The sequence below is a fragment of the Nematolebias whitei genome, chromosome 2, assembly GCF_014905685.2.
Source record: "Nematolebias whitei isolate Nwh7 chromosome 2, NemWhi1, whole genome shotgun sequence".
Taxonomy (NCBI): Eukaryota; Metazoa; Chordata; class Actinopteri; order Cyprinodontiformes; family Rivulidae; genus Nematolebias; species Nematolebias whitei.
The window spans coordinates 5342253-5350558 of NC_056499.1; the positions used below are offsets into that span (position 1 = coordinate 5342253).

The 8306-nt window shown below is 41.8% G+C and overlaps 1 protein-coding gene across 1 annotated transcript in view; it reads right to left on the reverse strand.

The window, feature by feature from the left end:
- zfhx3b (zinc finger homeobox 3b) overlaps positions 1–1018 on the reverse strand; it is a 149394-nt gene extending 148376 nt beyond the window's left edge. The window contains exon 1 of the mRNA XM_037689592.1: positions 604–1018. The gene's annotated coding sequence lies outside the window, so the exon portion shown is untranslated. The remainder of the gene's footprint in view (positions 1–603) is intronic.
- Between the last annotated feature and the right edge of the window lie 7288 nt (positions 1019–8306).

Consider the following 8306-nt stretch of genomic DNA (forward strand, 5'->3'; position numbering starts at 1 on the left):
CCCCCCCCCCCCCCCCCCCACCAGCACACCCCGGACGCTCACGGACCCACAGGCTGGACTTGGAGCTCCCTTTCCGGGCTGCGCTCATGCGGAGCTGCCGCTGCCCTCCTCCTCCTCCGTGCGCACCTTTCCCCCCCTCCTGCCTCTTCTTCCAACATTTGTGCCTCAAAACACGTTCCTCAACCACCACAACCCCCCCATCTCAAAAACCTGTCCCCGATCCCACCTGAAAAGCGCACATTTTGTTTCCAAACCGGGCTTCTCTCTTTTTTTTTTTTTTTTTTTTTTTTTCTTTCCACCAGCCGACAGCTCGTGGGGGAGTCGCGCGCGGATCTGCGCTTTATCTTCCATTCATGACGGAGGAGAGGACCGCGCGCTCGCGTAAACACAGGTAACGACTGAAAAGCCGAGAGTCCAAACCAACAACTGTGTTCGTGCATGAAAACGAACTTCTTGCGGTCGCCAGGAGATCCAGCTCCGCGAGGAAAACCCGCGGACGGAGCAGGGAAGAGCGGAGAGGGGGGAGACCCGAGTCACAGCGAACAGAACACGGTCGTGGAACAAGAGAGGCAAAAAAAAGATAAACGCAAAGTTGAAACTTACAATTCGTCGCTGCCGCTTTGTGATCCTCGCTTTTTAATCCAGAATCGAGACGATCTAGCTACAGATCCCATGAAGGCAGCTCCTTTTGGTCAGTTTGCGCTTAGGGTGGCAAAAGAAAGATCATTGTTGTTGCGGAGCGTAAAAACCCCAAGTCGCTACGATTAGTTGTTAAAGGCAATATAAAAATAATTTGGATGCAAAGCAGGCGATGAGTTCTTGTGTTAGAGGGAGCGAGGAAGAGGTGAAAGTGAGATCTGATGATTGAAAAGGAAAAACTCTTTGGATCTTTATTCCTGCTAATTAGTTTCCTGCAAAAAAAAAAATGGCTGTGATTAATTCAGTGCGCATGTGCTTCATTACACAGGCACGAAGGGAAGGGCTAATTAGCCGCCTTCTGGATCAATAAGATTCAGCAAAGGAGAGAGCTCGGGAGAGAGAGGGAGGGAGGGAGGAAGAGGGAGGGAGGGAGAAATGGATGCACAGATACAAGTAGAGGAGGAAAAAAAAGAAGAAAGTAATGATCAGGAATTGAAAATATGGAAATAGGAAGAGCGGAAAGTAAGAGTTTGATCCGTCGGAAGGCAGTGGATACAGTGTTCCTCCTCTCTTTGCCACTCTTTAAAAACACTTAATATTTAGTTTTTATTTTTAACAAGACGCGCACGGCTGATAAAAGCACGCTTTATTTCATTGTCCTTTATTTTATTTTTTATTTTTTTTTCCGTGCGTTTTTCCTCCGAGTTGAATCCGCGTTTTGTGCAACTTTTAAAATAAATCATCACCGACATTCGGCGGAGGATGCAAGTTTAATTAAAACACAGTTCCCCTCTGTCGCTAAAACTAAAAGTTGAGAGAGTTTAGAGACTGATAAAGCAGACAAACTTTGCTTCTGTGCTCCAGGAGATGAGCGCGGCTGTCCTGCTGTAATCTGCACAGAGCTCAGCTTATCCTAAATCCAGACGCACCTGCATATTATCACAGCTAACTGGGTGTTTGGAGCCGTAAATATATATTTGAGGCATTTAGAGGAGCACCACATGCTTAATGTTGACGCTCAGAACTTTAACGCCTCAGCGGAGCTCGTGGTTCGACCTGTGCGGTGCGTTCAGGGGAAACGCGTAAATATTTTGACGCTCATTTGTCGCAAAGAGTTTTGGTTTAATGTTACAGATAAAAGTCAAACGCGACAGTGGGTGTTTCCTGGTTTATCACACAAAGCTTGTGCAAATGTATCCATCTCAATTTAATACTGAAACTATTGCTTACAAAATAAGAAAAGCAATTTTTTTAAATTAAATTCAAATAATCAACTTTTTGCAGTGCTTTGCAGCTCAAATGATAAATCCGAATAAAATAAATCGCGTTGCTGTAAAACACCGTTACCCAGCAGTGAGATTTAAAAAAAATATATTTATACACAATTTAGATAATCTCCTGGATTCTATCAGCAAAATCAGCCCGTTTCACAAATGTATGCTGAGGTTTCACCGCATCCTGCACTTTTAAATATCTAATCCAGTTTCACAAACTGTGTAACTGAGCAGCTATTTCAAATGTATAATTATAAAATTTGTTTTTTTTTTTTTTACCAAGGATAGCAGTGAAGGGAGGCAACACTGAGGAGTGATGAGCATCGTGACATCTGTTCTCAAACTTGTGGAAACATGTCAGTGAAATAATAATAAAAATAGGGACAAGGTTGCCAAAAAAAAATCGTGGTACGAGGCGTCAGTTTCTGTTCCGGCCTTTTGACAAATATTACAGTCACTTTAAAAGACAAGCTGCTTACTACCTAAATGTCACGTTATATTTAATAATATGACTTTTTTTAAAATCCCTTCTTCCTCGGTTTTCCTCCCCTGAAAGACTTTATTGCAAAAATCAACATTTGGGTCTCTCAGTGCTCTTTGTTCTCATCATTTTCCTGTTGATTCTCGGAGGAAACGGACAATGTGCACACACTCTCTGTGCAAACAGCTCCATCCACATCCACAGCGGATCTCCACTCCTCGTGTCAGGCTGAGGGAGCATAACTCCGTCCATCTGCTGAATTCCGATGCAGAGTTCACAGATAAACGGGACAACATGGTGGGATCAACAACACCCCCCACCCCCACCCCCCCACACCTCCATATATTCCTGCTTTTTTAATGACAAACTCATGTGTTGGATAGAAGCGCGCGCGGCGCAGATGTGTGTGTGTTAAGATGGCACACAGCTGATCGTGGTGCTGCAGTGGAGACAACGGCTCATGAAATAAATAGACCATATTTTATGTTCTCCAAGGGCCTTTGGCTTAAAGGTTAGAGGTTACGGAGCCCCCGTGGGACGCGGCGCTTCCTACAGATCCAATAGCACATATTCCTTTGAAGAGCCCGTGAGACTCTAACTTCTTACATTGTATAGCCTATATGGCCAAGACTCAGGCTCACCCCCCCTCCTGCTCCTCACCCTTCCATCACACACCCTCCCTCCCTATCCCTGCCTCCTCCACTGTCCTCTTCCCCTCTCCCTGCTGGTAAAATATATGGTGTTGCACTGTTTCCTCAGCAGATGCCTTTCTATATCCGAGCAGCGACAGGCACTGATACCTGTTTTTAAGTAATGCAGCATCTGCTGTATAGAATCCCCCCCCTCCCCCCCTCCCCCATATACACCACCAACCCCTTCAGAAATAAATAAATATATTAAATACATAAATCAACCCATCATACTGTTTTTTTTTCCCTTTTCAGTGAGAGAGGCAGACTGCAGGAATCTCGAGGATTTGCGACGTGTCTGCTCTCTCTCTCTCTTTTCCTCTCTCTCTCTTTCTCTCTCTCTCTCTCTTTCTCTCGCTCTCTCTCTCTCTCTCTCTCTCGGGAAGAAGAGATTGTAAAAATGAATAGGTTGAAAATAGCGTGCGAGAGGAGTTAAAGGGGGCTGCGAGATAATAAAAGAGTCTGGTGTAATTTGAGGCTTGTATGGAGGCAGATTTTCTTCTTCAGGCCAGTCAGTCAGCTGGTCGCCCAAAAGCCTGCAACAATACAAACTTCAGTTTACAAATTAATGCAGAAGGCTCTGATTGACGTCCCTCCATCAGCGGCCACGTTGACTATATGGCGCAGGCTAAAATCAAAAGAGGACCTGCCAGACGGGGCCTTGATGCTTTTAGGGGCCTATGCATCAGTGAAAAGAAGGGAAGTGAGGAGGGGGGGTCTGACAGGGTCTGAGGCTTTTGTGTTCCCAGCATTCAACTGCGCCTCTCAGTGGGAAGGATAACTGTCCACGTGCCAGCCTCAATAGGCGCACATCGATGAGTGGCATTGCAAATTCAACACAACCTGTTGGCCATGACAGGAAGGAAAAAAGAGCTTCAAATGCAAAACGCTCATGCACGAGAGGCTGGCCATCACCATCAGACGGAGGGGGCAAGACACCACCCCCACCCACCCCAATGGCCTCTAACGTGCTTGGGGTGCACGTGCACAACTGTCACTTTTTAAAAATGTTTGCTTTAATGTATTCAATGTAAATTACACGATATGTTGGTGCGCGCAGCAGTGCGCAACGGGAAATGGAGAACACGAGCAGGTCTGGCAAAAAGGTTCAAAAGAAGGATTTATACGTTTATAAAGTTATAAAGATTAATTCATGTGGATTTGGGAGTTTAAAATGTTTGTATGGCTGCAGCTAAAAAAAAAAGGGGGGGGGGTCAGAAATGTTTAAAACAGAGAGGAAAATGTGATCAGAGTTTTTATGAAAGCATAATTATGCTCTGAAACATTTATTTAAATTATGTTAAATAAAAGTAGAGTAAAAATAATCACGTGCGTATTTTTGTCCTCTTATGGTGAAGCTGCACGTGTTATAGTCAAGACTTGAACCACGTCCTTACTGTGAGGTGAGGCATTAAACAAGGTTTTATTATTTTAATTCTGTGCATTAATTTTGACGTGATTTAACCTTTTTTTTGTGCATTAATTTTCTGCTCAGGATTTTGTTTCAATTAAAAAAAGGTGCGTGTGTTTTGTAATATTTCCTTGTGTGATTTCTCCTGACTGGGTCGTGTGCAGCAGGCTGCAACGTTTCCATCCCTCATGTGGAGTTTGGTGTCCGGCTCTGCCTGCGTTTGTGGTGGGTGGGGGTGGGGGGGTCAGCTCAGCCAGGTGCAGAGGGAGCGCCCTCTTATGTTCAGCCTGACCGCTGGGATCAGCAGCCAAACGCCCGCGGAGCGCTCTGCGCACGAGCGCATCTTCCTCTTCATCTGGACTCTTTTTAAATTGAATTTTTATTCTTTGTAACTCTCCCAAAATATTTTACCCAACAGACCATTGGTGGAGAGATGAAGGCTGTTGGGAATCCCGTACCTTTTTTTTTTTTTTTTTTTTGGTAGAATAAAATATAAACAAATTAATGTCGGTGCGTAATTGTTCCAAAATGAGGAAACATTGTGCGGAAACGCAAACTGCCTGAACTTGACCTCAAACAGAGGGACATTCTGCAGAGATGCACACATCAAAACAAATATGTATTTTATTTTATTTCAGTTAAAACCGTGTTTGCTCTCGTGCACGGTCCTGTTGGGACAGAGGACAGCGCTTTGATAAACATATTTTATTTGTTTCTTCGGCGATTTTACTTGATTTTTAATATCTCCCATGTTTCCCCCCTTTAAAAAATCCTTTTGCCGATTTTTTAAAGGTGCGTCTCATGCATGATAAATATTTTGTTTGACAAATTGAAATGCATTTTTCCCGTTTTTTTTATTTTTATGACTTTGGTTTCTGTCCCATGTTTCATGAAACCCTTAGACATGATTTGTTTCAGTCACGCAGCATCTTTGCAGTAAATCAGTGTTTTTCCACATGCACTGCTTTTATTGTTGAGTCTTTGGCAGAAATTCTTGAAACCTGTGTTGATGAATTTTTACAAATGTGCTTTTTTTATTTTGGGATTGAAATCCCCCTCGGTTTCTTCTTGATTTTATGACTTATATCTTGTTATATTCCCTGCAGTATGCTACTGATGTTCTTTTTTTTTTTTTTGTCTGTTGATCCAACAAAATGCTGCTGAAATAAAATGTTAAAAATCCCCAGAAAAAGAAGATGCATCATCTGCCTGTTTGTTATTCATCCTCTCAGATTGAAATAATTCTTATGGAAATGTGTTTCATAAACATTGTGGAGAGATACAACCCAACTCAGGGGAGGGAAACCTGTTTTGAATACAATTTAAATTAAAAAGAAATATAAGAAATAAATAATAATAATAAAAATCCAAGCTGGCCACTGAGGATTTTGATTTTGGAGTTTTGGAACAGGAGAAATGACCGTCTGGTCAGTCTGCTTCATTTACATGAGAAACAAGAGGGGACATCATCCAGTCACCCCTCCTGCCAGAACTATTTTATTAATGGTCCTATGCATTATTCACAAAAACTGTTTGGACATCTGAGTTTTAGAGAAAGAGGGGAACCAGCAGCGTTAACCCTTTGTTGTTCTTGTCAATATGAAGAAAGTGTGGCAAAAATCAGCCATTTGTTGCTGTTTTTACGGATTGGGATTAATTTATTCACCACAATTAAGTTAAATAAACACACACGCACTCACACACACGCACGAATCATTCTCAAAAAGAATAAAAATGCAGCAAGCGTGACTGACTCTTTCTGACTCCATCTGTTTGTATTTCTAGGTGTGTGTGTGTGTGTGTGTGTGTGTGTGTGTGAGAGAGAGAGAGAGAGAGAGCGAGAGTGTGTGTGTGAGAAAGAGAGTGTGTGAGAGAGAGAGTTTGTATATATATATATATATATATATATATATATATATATATATATATATAGTATATTGAGAAAATATACATAAGACTGAATATAAAATTTAACTAATGGATAACAATAATAATAATAATAATTCTAATTATTATTATTATTATTGTTGTTATTATTTTTATTATCAACAACCTTGTGTGCATGGAACCCCTTCTCATCGGTCTCATGCTTTTCTTTTAAGTCCAACCTTTTTTAACATATAAAAAGTATTACTTTTAAAATGCATTACAAAATTAAGATTGATATCACAATTAAACATATAAAAATAAGAATATTCTAAGAAAGTCTCCAAATGTTATGCTTGTGTATGTATTTAAAAAAAAAAAAAAAAAAAAAAAAAACAGTTTCACCAGCAGCCTGATGGGAACCTTCAGATCTCAATCTCTCTCAGGTGTCTGGTATAAAATCAAAACTCAAACAATAAAAATAATCATAAAAATCATAAAAAGAAAGAGCATAACATGAATAGTTTTGATATAAAATGGTAAAACCAAGACAATTCACTTTGAAATGTAACAACAGTTTCACAGTTTAGCAGAATTTAACAGCAGACTCTCCCCAATAACCAGTGCTGAAATCATTTAGAAGCAAATGCTGCGTGCATGAGCCGAAAAAAGAAACAAGCAGAGATCAGGCCTTCAAATATTGCACACTTCAGGTTGATGATATGGTGAATAATGGAGAAATCCGGAAAGCTGCTGTCATAGACTCTGGGTGAGAGAAAGGCGGGACTCGTGGGGTTTTACGCGCTTTACAGAGGCTCAGTGAAACAGAGGGATCCCAAATCAGAGCCATATGACTACTTCAGGCAACAGCTCCATGCTCGCTAGTGGTGAACCTATCCAAACAGAACAAAACGGGGGGGGGGGGGGGGGGATCATACATAACAAAGCCAACACTATTTTAATGCCACTTTGGGCTCCCTGCATATGCACTTAAACGTAACAAACTTACAGAAAGTTACATTCCACGATGTCAAGAAGAGGTCCCAACCACCGCGACGAGATGAAAGATGACAAGTGGAAGCAACGCAGAAGGCAAGTACAGATGTAGGACTTTCCCTTGGGGTCAAATCTAAATCTCGCTGCCTCTGGATCACGTCATCTGTCTTGTTTGGGTCAAACAAGACGGCAACAGATTCGAGTTTTGACCTTTGATGGGTCATTGAATGGCGGAAGTGGTTTAATAATTACATTTAAATACAGTAGACAAACAAATAAATAAATACACAGTATATTTTTTTTATCCAAATTAGTGACAGAAGAATGAAGATGATGCTCATAGAACAATAATTATGTACAGCCTCAACATTTGACAAATATAAAGACAGCTTGGGCAGAGCGGTGGCTCTCTATGAGAGTGAGAGAGTGAATGGTTGTTTGTCTCGTTTGTCTCTATGTGTCCCTGTGATGGACTGGATACTTGTCCAGGCGTCCCTGTGATGGACTGGAGACCTGTCCAGGTGTCCCTGTGATGGACTGGAGACCTGTCCAGGTGTCCCTGTGATGGACTGGAGACCTGTACAGGGTGTTCCCCAACTCTCGCACAGTGGCTGCTGCATATGAGCACTAGTGACCCCATGACCCAAAAAGGAAGTAGCAGGTAAAGATAATGGATGGATGGATGGATGGATGGATGGATGGAGACCATTTTTTTTTGTTTCCTGTATTCAGATTATGACACTGACACTTTCCTGTGCACATTCATCCAAACATTCACACAGTTTGTTTCTGTTCAGTTGAGGCAGAACTGATCATGCAGACAAGACAACAGTGGTGATTTTAGCCTCTTTTTGGGTGCTCAAGCACCCCTAAATTTTAACTCGGCACCCCTGAAAAGTTAAGAAACCATCACTATGATTTTGTAAGAAACTCAGTTCTCAAACCTTAGA